Source organism: Engraulis encrasicolus, chromosome 22, assembly GCF_034702125.1.
Source record: "Engraulis encrasicolus isolate BLACKSEA-1 chromosome 22, IST_EnEncr_1.0, whole genome shotgun sequence".
In the NCBI taxonomy this organism is placed as follows: domain Eukaryota; kingdom Metazoa; phylum Chordata; class Actinopteri; order Clupeiformes; family Engraulidae; genus Engraulis; species Engraulis encrasicolus.
Window position 1 is genome coordinate 49,185,885 of NC_085878.1, and position 12,396 is coordinate 49,198,280.

Below are 12,396 nucleotides of genomic sequence, written 5' to 3' on the forward strand. Positions count from 1 at the left end.
GCCTGTGGGTGTTTTTATAACTCCTTCAGTTACTTGGAAAATTTTTGGAAAATATTGTTTGGTGACCATCCAGAAGTTGTTTACGATTGACCATATTGCTGTAAAGGGTTGCTGTTGTTTCAGATTATTTGTATATTTCTCATTATACTGTACACTTTGTATACGTATATTCTTGATCTTTGTTGTCTGGCCGGTCACTAAAGGTCAATAAGCCTGTTGTTTCAGTCAAGTAAAACACAATAGACAATGGACAAACTTCTCAGTAACTTTGGGCTTCCCCACTACACAGGGTGGACGATGGATTTTATGTGGTGTCCTGCTGAGATATCCATTACAGCATTTTTTGGCTCCATCTACTTTGCTGTATTGGCTTTAGCTCACTGGACACTCCACGCGATTAATTCAGCAATTAAGTGGAGATAGGAATGTTAGCCGGGTGCATCTCTCAGCAAAATCATTGAGTTGCTTCTGCTTGATTGTCCTCACTGAGAATAGTGTGTGGAGATGAGAGAGACAGAGAGACCCCAAGTCATTAAGTGCTTTTGAGGGGAGCTCTTCACTCTGCATTTCCTCCTCTCCTCTCCTCTAAGCCAACCAGCCAGCTATCTATCGGACAGGGCCCCCAATTAGCATAAACTGCTGCTGACCCTTAAGGGCAAATGGGAAACTTACACCAAATATCTCAGAGAAAGAGAGAGAGGGGGGGGGGGGGGTGGAGTCAGGGACCCGTTTTAAGATATTTGAGAGAACTGTGATGTGATGTCTGGTCTCCTGTTAATAATTGCTGGCAAGCTCATTCTTGTCAGTCTTATTTCACTTCATTTGGTATTTCATCTCAACCACTCTTTTTTTGGATCTGTTGAATTGTGTCAGTTTAAAAAATGGCATACGCTCCAAAAGTATTAACTTAAATGCAGATAAAGGATATGAGTGGCAGACCCATTTCTTATGAAAGCGGCGCCTCTCAAATTTTAAATGGAGATTGAGTCGGGCGATGATGCCGATGATAGCACAGGAGACACTGGGACCAGGTGGCTCTCAGTCATGTGACCATATTATGTCACGTTAGATTGGAGGATGATCACTGGGACCCTCCGATTTTAATCACAGCATAAATCTCCATCAGACAACCGTTAGTTCAATTCTCGCTCTAATTTTGATCTCATAAACTTGGTTAATGGACAGAAGCACACCTCACTGGGCTGCCTCGTGAAGCTCTCTCTCTCTCTCTGTCTGTGTGTGCCAGGTAGAAAAGTGGGGTTTTTTTCAGCCAGCCACAGTGTTTGAAATTGTGGGCACAATAACTGAAAACGTGCTTATGGTATATTTTGCAGAAGTGACCCTAATGAGGCTAATATCTAATATTGCTGACATTGTTGACTCACTGAAGGGAAGGTCTTCAGGTGTTCAGAAGAGGCCAGGTGCAGGACAAACAGAGTCAACATAGAGAGCATAATAATATGAATGGGCCCAGGCCAAGGAAAGAGCTCACACTCATATTCAACACAATATGTGCAGAACATTTGAACTACCATATGTGTTGGGAAAGAGTGCAAGTGAAATGCAAGTATGAATATTAAGTGTATGTACGCACAATTTTAGTCCTTTTTTAAGTAAATATTGACTTCTGCCTGCTGCTTCGTTCCAGATTTTGTTTTCGACCCTGTCAATTTGAGTTTGACAGCCCTGTCTCAAATAAACCTTGAATCGGACTTGCAGTGTGCAGACTTCTACTCTCTCCGTTGAAGGTCCCCAGGCGTATGTACGTGCAGTAGCACACAACACCGACACCGACACCCCCGCCTGAGCGGCGCCTTCCTCCGCGGCCCATTTACCTCACCCTCCGCCTACTTTAACTGCTTTTGACAGGCAGCTCGCGTCACCAAAGCATGAAATTTGTCATCATCACTTGCCTGATGGTGTCGCACGGATATGGGTGCTCTCCAGGAAGCTGTCTGTCTATGGTCTCTCGGCCTTCCTTCCTGCCTCACTGCCTTCCTTCCTGCCCGCTTGCTTTCCTGCCTGTACCGGACCCATTGTGTGGCTCACTTACACCCACTGCTGTGTCCTTACTGATATGCGTGATTGGGCAACTGTGGTGGTGGCAGGCAGGCCGGTTATTAGCGACTGCATGACACATGAGTCTATAAAGGCTGTCACCACACATCCCCCTTTCTCAAGGAGCATAGACTAATCTGTTTGCACAGTGTGTCTGTAGGTGTCTTTGTTTGTTCAAACGTCCTCCTTTGGTTGATGATTCAACAGAGTGTATGTCTGTGGGTTCTCTTGTACGTTACCACTTTGTTCACCACTGTCAAGGCGAGCAAATGTTTAAATGAGTGGCAGGGTAATGATTGCATTGTAAAGTTTTTGCTAAATGACTGTGCCGCCACCGCACGACAGGTCCCTCCAAGCTCATTTTCACACCTGCCTTCATCACAAAATGCTCCTGTTAGGCTACGGAGGCTTGACTCCAGGCTTCAATGGAAACATAATAAAGATTAGCAGTCAGTCAGTATGAGGCATACCTTTATAATAACTTGACTATTCTCCATTTTCAGTATTGGGCTTAGCATGCAATGCCACAATATGGCTTTTGTGAAAGCCTGGAGCAAATATTATTTGTTCCAGTCTTTCCCAAAAATCAGTTTCTTCTTATTGGCATTTCTCAACCACGAAGAGGATTTTTGAAATCCCCTCCATTAGTAGCGTTGGTGCTTTGAAATAAGCTGCACTGTTCTGTGGCATCTGAATACAGGTTACCCATGAAATGCGCTGCACTGCATTACAATATCCTACAATACGTAACTTCAGAGTAGGAGGTTGACAGACTCTAAGATTTTGTTTCATACAGTATGGTTCCCAGGCCAGGTCCCTTTTGGAATGTGATGTGAACTCACCTTTTTTTGAAAACACACATCAAAGGGGAAAAAAGGACCTGCCTGAAGCATCAAATAATTTAAGAGCTAGTATCCTGTAAAACCCTGTTGAAAGATTAATCGACTAGAGGAGTATGACAGGATCCTGAAATATGCCTTTGAAGATCTATGGTATAAAAATGATGAAAGAGAGAAAAAACAACATCAACAAATTGAAGCCGTGCCTCAAGGCAATTATCTATGTGTATATCGGGTGCAGTGGTCCATCCTCTGATAGTGTTTACAGTCCAGCTACCATACTGTGGACTGTGGATCGCTTTCGCTACGCTCTGTTGTTCCGCGTGTTCAAGCGTGGACGCTCCAAGCATGCAAGGTCAACCCCTCTTGAGAGGTACATACAGTACTATATGGCTCTCATGATTGCATAGTTTCTGATTCTGGCTTGAAAAGGTATTTGGGCATCTACTGTAATACTGCATAGTAGTACTGCATATTTTCTACTTGAATGCAATGCTCTCTGACAGATGGATGCTCCCTTTTCAACCATAGTGGTACAGCCCCCTTTTCACTGCATAAATGGCTAATGGACCATATCAATAATTGAAAGCGAAAAGTGAAAAGTGAAAGCCCATTGGGAAACTCAAACTCCCATTGTCATTGTGACACAGCACTCCACAGCACACAAGTGAACACTGCACACAACAAAATTGCATTTATGCCTCACCCGTGCAAGGGGGCAGCCCTCAGTGGCGCCCCATGGGGAGCAGTGCGGTGGGACGGTACCATGCTCAGGGTACCTCAGTCATGGAGGAGGATGGGGGAGAGCACTGGTTGATTACTCCCCCCACCAACCTGGCGGGTCGGGAGTCGAACCGGCAACCTCTGGGATGCAAGTCTGACGCCCTAACCGCTCACCCATGACTGCCCCATATTGTGCGCTATGCTGTATAGATCGCCTTTGTCAATATTATTGAAGTTATTGGCAGAATAAAAAGGCGCTCAATAAGACCAATGAAACTCGATTTTGACTTTTGTGTTAACATATCGTTGGATTTCCGTCCCTCATGTGGGCCATCACCTTGGCTGCGGGCTTGGTTGGGTTGGGATTGAATTTGGGTATCATTTGAGCTGTGTGGCTAGTTTGGGTGGGGTTTGGGTTTGTGCTGGGGTGGATTGGGTTTGGGTAGGGTGGTGAGTATCAACTTGGCTGTGTGACTGGTTTGGGTTAGGTTGAAATGTGGGTATGGCCTTTGCTGTGTGACTGGTATGAGTTAGATTGTGTGTGGGAGTAGTTTGGTTTGAGTTGGTTTGACATGTGAGTATGACCTGTGGAAGTACAGTAGTTTGATTCAGGTTGGCATGGCGATCAGCAGGGGTTGTGGGTGTGCACCATAGTCATATGACTGCAGGTCTCTGCTTGGGAGGCTGCCACGGTTCTACCAAATAGAGTATATTAGAGAAAGAGGATTAAACTCCTCCCACCAGTGTTTCCCATACATTGAGGAAACTATGGCGGCCCGCCATAGTTTAAATTTGGCCGCCATAGTTTACGAAAATGTAAAAAAAAAAAAAAAAAAAAAAAATTTTTTTTTTTTTTTTAAATTTTTTTTTTTTTAACGATATCCGTTTTTGTTAAAAACGATTTGAATTACGATTTTGAATTTCCTTCGCATTTTCCTCCTGGAGTAAATACATCCTATAGACTCTGTATTGGTTAGATAAGTAGTCCCACGGTAACACAGAATGAGGGGAAAGCATTAGGAAGTGACCGTAAGGGTATTACAGTTGATTTATGTGTGCACACGTGTAACATCGGGTGAGTAACAGAACATGTGCGCAACGATGCGTTATGACACGCCGATATGCGAGGATCTTCGTCCAAATCGCTAGTCGCATGCATCATCGCTAACTGCGTTTACATCGCGTGCCGCGTGTAAGGGAAATGTTAGTTGTTGACATGTATGGAATTCACTTCAATTTGTGCTGTTTCTTGCTTCAGTTGTGGACAAAACGATTGGCCAAACTCACAATAGAAAGCCTTTGCTGCGCTACTGTCCCAGAGAGCTGAAAAAAAAAAAACCTTCATAGAAGAAGTCACACTTAACAGGGGTGTTTACCAAACCAATGAGTTCTCTCATTGCTCTCTCTCTCTCTCTCTCTCTCTCTCTCTCTCTCTCTCTCTCTCTCTCTCTCTCTCTCTCTCTCTCTCTCTCTCTCTCTGTCTCATAGTAGCCTACTATTTACCCATAACAAATGTTGAATTTCTGAGCCCTTTTTAATTTGTAGCCTATACCACTGAAGGCATGATAATGCTTCATCATATTTTAGAAATAGGGCCTATGTGCCTTTTATATACCAAATGTTTATCATTTTGAAATTGTTTCAGTTGTTTATGACTTGTGTATGACTGAAATTATCTCTGCATACTATCAGTGCTGCATTGCTTTGTAAAGATAGGCTATTCAACACACTTTAAAAACACACTGAAAAGATACGGCCATAGTAGCCTACTGAAAACATTTTGTTCATAATAATGGTGATTAATAAATGGTGGTCTTAAATTTTCATACTGACATCCTTGAATTTGACTTGGTAGATCACGGCAGACCATCAACTTCAAAAGTAGATCTTGGTTAAAAAAAGGTTGGGCACCCCTGCTATAGCACCACAAGTGCTTGAAAGACAGGGATCAAAAGCCTAGTCAAGTTGTTGTAGTTTACTTGGGTTTGGGAGCAATATAAACAAATCTTCAGAGAAGGGAGTATTATACAAGTCATGGGTAAAATCTTATGTAGCCTTATTTCCAGGAGTGGAAAGTAACTAATTACATTTACTCAAGTATTGTACTTGAGTAGCTTTTATGAGTACTTTGTACTTTTTAAGTAGTTTTTAAAATTAACACTTTTAGTTGTATTTGAGTACATTTTGACCCAAGTATTTTACTCAATTACACTAGAACCTGGCCTGAGTACAGAGTAAAAAAAAATGACAAAATGTCATGCAAAATAATGCCACAATCTGCCGGAAATTAAAGATTATGCAGGACGGCACACAGCATTTCCACTATTGTACTATCTTGGATCAATGCATTGGATGATGGCTGGTGCCAAGCAAGAGATAGACATTATGGAGGACGATTTTCAAGAAAAAGAAACATTACATTTTTGAGAGGAAAGCTAATTAAAAGTACTTTTACTCAAATTACATTTTTAAGTGAAGTACTTTTTACTTTTACTTGAGTAGATTTTTAGATAGGTACTCTTACTTTTACTTGAGTAGGATTTAGGCAAAGTAAAGATACTTTTACTTGAGTACACATTTTCTGTACTCTTTCCACCTCTGCTTATTTCTCAAAATATAAATGGCTGAAATATAGGCCCAGGCCTACAGTTTCTCCATGCGCCAATGTCATACTGTTGTCATTGTTTTGCCGTGCAAGAATACACCCAAAAAAAGGCCCGTGTGAGAAGACCACAACCCCGGCTGCCCCCATAGTTTCCAAAATTTCTGTGGGAAACACTCCTCCCACCCAATGCTAAGGAGTGTGCTCAAATTTGATCTTCCAAGGGGACGTTATCCTGTCCTTCTCCTTGCCTTCTTGTGGTGTTTTGTGGCGGCTTGCGCAAGATGTGCGCTACCGCCATCTGTAGCACTATGTGCCAATTATTCTCAACCATAAGACTCCAAAGGTCTCCTTACCGAAGGTTTCATGAAGGGGCATTCACCTGACATCACATGGATCCCGGAATAGTATTAGCCTGAAGTATATTACTCTAATGTACTCTCTTTGGTTCTGCTGAGCAGCATCTCCATGATGCAGGGAAACACAGCCCAGTCCACGCCTCTGCTCTGCCACCCCGAGCCCGCGATATGCCCGTGAGATGCCCACAGTGCCCGTGTAGCCAAGTTATCAAAGTGGCACTGTCACCCTGCATCACATTCCCCTGCCTTGAGTCAACCTCCTCGTTCCAACAGGACTGGAGAAGACACTCACTTGCACACCACGGGGAGTCAAATAGGGGCTCTATCCATATCTGTTTCACATCTGTTACAACAACAAGACTCAAGGCAGAAAATGTGTTTTTGTTTTTCAGATTGAGGAAAGATTAGTCAGGCTTTCCCCACTAGAGTAGCCTATGTGTTGGATGTTTGGTATGAAAAGGCGACTGTCGGCATCACGGTGGTTATATGAAGTCAGGCTTCCAGGTGGTTATCTAGTTTGCTATTGTACCAGAGTGTATGCTATACACTATATATACTGTAGGTGAAAACACGGATTATAGAGGCTTTGATGTTTGAGAGAAGAGGGGGAAGTCTTGCAGCCTTTTCCCCCTTTCCAGTTTTCAAACCACAATCACATTTTTATTTGTTTACTGAAAACCTTGAATGCCACTATCACACTAACATTTTTTCTTCATTTGACAGTCTGTTTGAAATGGAAAACTGGCTTTTGTTCAGGAGGCTGAAGGTTTTTCAAAAAGCAAGTGATTATCTCGACATGAATTAACATGCTAGTGGTGCTTAACAAAGAGCGCTTTGCAATTCAAAGTAAGCCTTTAATGTTTACATCCACTGCACATTTAATTCTCTTCCAGTACACAAACATGCAAAAATGCTTCTGTGCATGCCTGTGTGAGTGTGTGTGCGTGCATGTGAACGTGCGTGTGTTTGTGTATGTTTGTCTGTGTCCTGATTGAATCAGTACATATTGTGTCTTTTATATTCAAGCATTAGTGCCTTCAAAGTAGTCAGAAAAAAAGTAGGAGTTTGGGGTGCCTCAGGTTGCCCACCTTTCTTCGCTGGTGCTCATCGGTGCAGGGTCTCCCAAACCTGGGAAGGATACAGGAAATCCGAGGCACAAGGTTGCAATTTATATACTTTTTATTTGGCTACAATGTCTACTCGTTTCAGTCCACATGGCCTTTTTCAGGGCGTATCCAATTATTATTGCATTATTATTATTATTATTATTATTATTATTATTATTATTATTATTATTATTATTAATCATTGATGCATTTGTGACGATCGGCACTGTGGGCGCCTTTTATGTCAAAACCAGGACCGAAATGAATGCAAGGGGGCAATGACTGTCTGTGAATGGAACCTCATGAAGGACTGCACTCAGTCAATTCACAGCATGCCACCCGTATGCATTAAAGACTACTACCAAAACACACACACTCTGCACGGGATGACAAATGTCCTATTTGCAGTGGATTGACAGGGCGGTCAGAACAGATATATATATATCGCCGTATGAGAGGATATGAACATTTAAGGCTGATATCCAATAGCCCATTAAGCAGTCAAGCAGATAGCAGTCAATACAGTACAGGGGAGATGTCTGGTCCAGTGGGCAGGTGCTGACTGTGCCACCTGCCTCGCGGAGGGGAAACTCATATCTATTCACTTTGGCAGATGGACTGCAGCATGAAACCAGTGGCGTAACGACACAGCAATAGGCCCGTAAGCAACATTATCTGTGTGGGCCCCATATAAAGTACAACACGTGATAAAGGTCACATAAAGGAACATAAAATTATGCACTTCTTAGTAGTATTGATCACACATCACACACAGAAAAATTGTGACAGCGCACCTTGAACGGAAATTTGATGACAGCGCATCACCACATAAACAAAAACGTGCTGACGGCACACCATGCATGTCCATGAAAACACATTTGGTATACCGCTACACATCCACGAAAACACGTAGGCCTTGGTGACGGCAGACGTAGGCAGTAATCATAAAACCCAGAAAAAATCAGACGAGCCAAACCTCAGTGTATTTGAGTGCATTTAAAACGTTCACTTTACACCTGCAAAGTGACCACACAGACGCGCGACAGACCAATCCAGGAACCCACTAAAATAGTCCTCCTATGTTGCCAAAATGAAACTCAAGAGACTAATTGTTAGTCTTTCAGACAGATATGCAGTCATTGCTAGGCACAGTACTAATCATTCAAATACATTGACACTAGCTGTAAGCTTGTGTCTGAAATGTATGTGAAACATTCACGCAAATGCATAACTACAACCGATATCTTTTCAAGCACCACCCCTTCCTTCCTTCAATGAATATGCAGTAGCCTACTCCTCTGTCGTTTTGGCATATCTGCATTGAAATGCCATATATGGAGATTTTCCAAAGTCTTCATGAAGACATGTAAAAGCGGAACATGACGAGCACAGGTACAGATTTAAAGCGCACGAAATTTGAAAAAAGAATGTTACAACATCCGAGTCCGTCTACATAGAGCAATAACCATTTAGCCAAACACACTTCAAAACGGGCTTGTGACAACTTCAGGCTTGTGACAACAATCGCACCAGGCACAATAAACCCAACTCATTATGCCACGGCCGGCAAAATTAATAACCAAATGTCCTTACCTTACCATAAAACGCTGTCTTGATCTCAGGGCTTCTCACAATTATTCCACTTGACTTAAATCCACAGTTCAACACACGCACCGCGGCTAGCAAGCTGGATATGTGGCGTGCTAACATTGTTTTGCTTGTCCTTTCCCCTTTTCACGTCTGCATCAAGGCTGTCGGGGAAATGTCCCATAGTTGGGTGCTCCCTCGTCGGTGTTGAGCCGGCCAGGTTGTCATCTTCTGTAAACGAGCTGTCACTGTCAGAGTCAGACCCCCTGCTTCTAGCACAACAAGGGGCTAGATAGGCTACTTTCACAGCCCCCCTAATGTCCATAGTTCTCTTCTTGGTCGCAATCTTCACTGTAGCTAGCAGGAACAACGTCCACCTTTCTCTCTGCGGCTCTTTGAAAGGAGTTTATTTTCGGAAGTTTTTTCAGTTCTTCCTTCAGTTCTTCAGTTCTTGCTTTTTTGAAATCCGCTCCGGTGCTTCTTTTTGTTATCCATCGTCGCCAACACATTGTTAAAGTTTAGATAATATGATCAGATTTCTTCTATGTCTAACGTGATGTGACGTCTTGCACGTTGCACCAAAGTTCTTCCTGTATGCACGCACGTTACGTAGGCTACGTAACATGTTCAATCAGTTCATCATAACCCATAACCCATAATTCCAAGTCGTAATGTAAAAAAATAAAAGACTCAAATACACCGTATTGTTAAGATATTTATTGCAGTTTGAAACATATTATATGACTGTATTTTTAAAGAACCGTCTAATGAACTAAACACAGTTATTAGCACAGTATTAATAGTAGCATGGCTTTGCCATTGGTGTCGTGTTTAAACGGCACACCATCATGTTGGACGGTGGCATCGGTTGTGATATAAATACAGTCCGGTCAACTCCCATTAATGAGAAGAGTTATCGGGGAATTTTCTGCGTGTGCAGAGACATTCTAGTCCCCAGTACCAATGGGGGCCCACTAGGCGTCCGCAGAGGGGCCCTTGAGAGCTCGTAGGCCCGTAAGCAACTGCAGTCCCTGCTTACCGATAATTACGCCACTGCATGAAACACACTGCAGCAAACAGAATGGCAGAGTGTAAAAAGTAGAAGTAGAAGTTAAAGAAAAGCTAAAAGTTAAAGAAAACCCCCGTTTTAGGTGCTCATCAGGTATATTGGAATAGCTGGTGTGTAATATATAATATCATGTACTAGTGTCTACTTGGAAGTAAAAGACAAGTAAAACCCCTCATTGGGAACACATTAGGTACAGAGGAATAACTGCTGAAAACCCTCATTGGGAACACATAAGGTACAGAGGAATAACTGCTGAAAACCCCTCATTGGGAACACATTAGGTACAGAGGAATAACTGCTGAAAACCCTCATTGGGAACACATTAGGTACAGAGGAATAACTGCTGAAAACCCGCATTGGGAACACAGTAGGTACAGAGGAATAACTGCTGAAACCCCGCATTGGGAACACATTAGGTACAGAGGAATAACTGCTGAAAGAACTATTTCATATCATAAGCTAGTGCTGCTCTTACATCATGAATTTACTTATACTTCTACTTTATACATCTCTGCAGAATAATCTAACCTTTCTGCCATTTTTGAGGTCTCTCTATTCCTTATTCCCATTTTTTAATTTCAGTTTGTGTGCCCAACATCCCGGGCTCACAGTAGAGATAGCGGGTAGACTACTTGATCATTTTCCTCTTTTCCTTTCAATTGTCAGGTCAAATTCTCTTGATGCTGTTCCTTGTTGTTGTGTGTCCCCCACCCTATTCAATAGAGAAGATGCAGTGTGCTACTGTCTTGTCCACAAGGAAATCCATATGGGCCAGCCTTTACCCAATCTAACTTTCATTAGGTCCTGAGTCAGCTCCCATTTGAAATGTCTCTTGCTGCCAAGGTCGTGGCAGCGTCACCATAACCCTGGGTGATTTTAAGCGCCGAGCATCCCGACATGAGTTTCAGATTGCCTGCCTCTCTCAATATCGTGAAGGCGAACAAGCCATTCCTTCGCTTGATGCTCAAAATCCTCTCTCTCTTTTCCTCTTTCTCTTTCTCTTTCTCTGTCTCTGTCTCTCTCTTTCTCTCTCTCACTCACACACACACACACACACACACACACATACACACACACGGACGCGCACGACATGTTGTCCCTATTTGTGCCTGAAGACTCAATATTGAGGCTGAAGGGCAGTGCACAGACCCATTTACTGTCAGGCCCGCTGCTCTCGATGGGGACCACATGTTGGTGGGGAAGGGTTGGGCTTCAGGTTGGCCTCCTCCTCCATCAGACGGACTGAATGTTCTTGCTAGAAGCCACCTGCTCTGAGCAATGAGCCTACACACCATCACTTTATTATATGCTTTCAAACATAAAAATCAATACTATTAGTCAGTCTATGAGATGAGGGTGTATGAGGGTTTTTTATTGTTTAACACTAACTATAATGATGGTATGTTTTATTTACTTAGAAAATAGTATTTTCCTGAAAAGTTCATGGTTTTGGCTATACAGGGTTTTGATCTGACTGAGAGGAAGCATTGCTGTTGTTTAAAAGGAATGCTTGGCTGGCTGGCTTGTTGGTTGGGGGTGTGTTCTGGGACGGCGAATGGACTGTAAAACTGTTCATTTTAATTAGGAGGCTTTGAACATAGCAGCCGGTCCGCATCCCAAAAGCAAGTGGGATGTGCGGGGGAAACTAGATCAAAACATGTTTTTATGCCCTTTTCCTTACTTGTGGGTTTTTGCTGCAGTTGCTGCACAGTTGCCTGCAGCCCATAATCTAGTTCAGGCATTTCTTTTTGACTGTGCATCTGATAAAACATACTGTAATAGTGACACCAAATCTAATTATCGCAGGGGAAGACAACACTTACAGATGTAATGTATTCATTCGCTTGTCTGTCTCAGACGAGGTGCTTGACTTGATAGGGGTTGTTGGCATGTGTATTAATTTAGAGTTACAAGAAGAGGGGGTGTTTAATGTGATGCACATCCCATCGCAATGACAAAAGGATTTCCCTATGGATTTGTTAAAGATTATTTGTGTATTTCAATCTAAGTTGCACTTTAATGTTGTGTTAATGAAGATGTATTGGAATGTCTG

The 12,396-nt window shown here is 42.7% G+C and overlaps 1 protein-coding gene across 1 annotated transcript in view; it reads left to right on the forward strand.

The window, feature by feature from the left end:
* Positions 1-12,396, forward strand: part of LOC134438832 (protein unc-13 homolog C) — a 178,642-nt gene that overhangs the window by 104,759 nt on the left and 61,487 nt on the right. The window lies entirely within an intron of this gene.